Source organism: Arachis duranensis, chromosome 3 (genome assembly GCF_000817695.3).
Source record: "Arachis duranensis cultivar V14167 chromosome 3, aradu.V14167.gnm2.J7QH, whole genome shotgun sequence".
NCBI lineage: Eukaryota > Viridiplantae > Streptophyta > Magnoliopsida > Fabales > Fabaceae > Arachis > Arachis duranensis.
This window is the reverse complement of record NC_029774.3, coordinates 39,896,409-39,897,365: the sequence shown is the minus strand read 5'-3', so window position 1 is coordinate 39,897,365 and position 957 is coordinate 39,896,409.

The following is a 957-nucleotide window of genomic DNA, read 5'->3' as shown; positions in this document are numbered from 1 at the left end:
TAATCATCATCACATATATGACCACATCATATATCTCAAGCATTTAACAACATCAACCATTCAATGCCTATCTTAGGGCCTCTAGCCTAAGTATTTCCTACCACATTACATATTAGATACGGGAAACCGAAACCATACCTTAACCGATTTTCCAAGCTCAACCGGAGCACTTCCAAATCACTTATCCACAAGCTCTCAAGGCCTCAACACCTCCAAGAACAGATTTTTCACCACCAAATCCCTTTTTAAGCTTTTCAAAATCACCAATCAAGCTCCAATATACACATATACACAACCTATGCCACAACCATCATACCCATACACAACATCTCAAAACTCAAACATCATAAAACAACAAAATACACTAGGGTTGAGAATCTTACCACACCCAAGGTCCAAGGAGACAAGATTAACCTTCTCCTTCAAGAGAGTTGGGTCCTATAACATCAAAGAGCCCAAAATCTCAACATTTTTGCTCATAAAACTCGAAAACAAGGCTGGAATTTCGAAGAGCAAAACGTAGCTTACCTCCAGATTAATTGTATGGGTTTTGTAGAGCTCTCTGCGGTGAACGTGTGGCCGCAAATGAAGCGGCAATCAGAGCTCTAGATCAAAAGTTATGGTGGTTTGAAGATCAAGTGAGAGAAAGAACTTGAGAGAGTGTTCTTCCCTCCATGGCCTCCATTTTCAGCATGTGAGTGTGTTTAGTGAGGAGAGAGAATGCTGAAAACTAGGGTTTTGGTCTAGTTATGTTGGGCCAAGGGCCCACTTTGGGTCCGATTGGCCCGGTTTGGCCCGTTCGGTCCAATCTTGGTCCGAATTCTATAAAATTGGTACCAAAATTCTCATCTCAATCTCCTCTATCATATTTAGCGACAAAAATCACATTTTATGCTTTCTAAAATAAATTCTCATTTATAGGCTAATTACCCGTTAATTAACCGGGTTTTACATTCT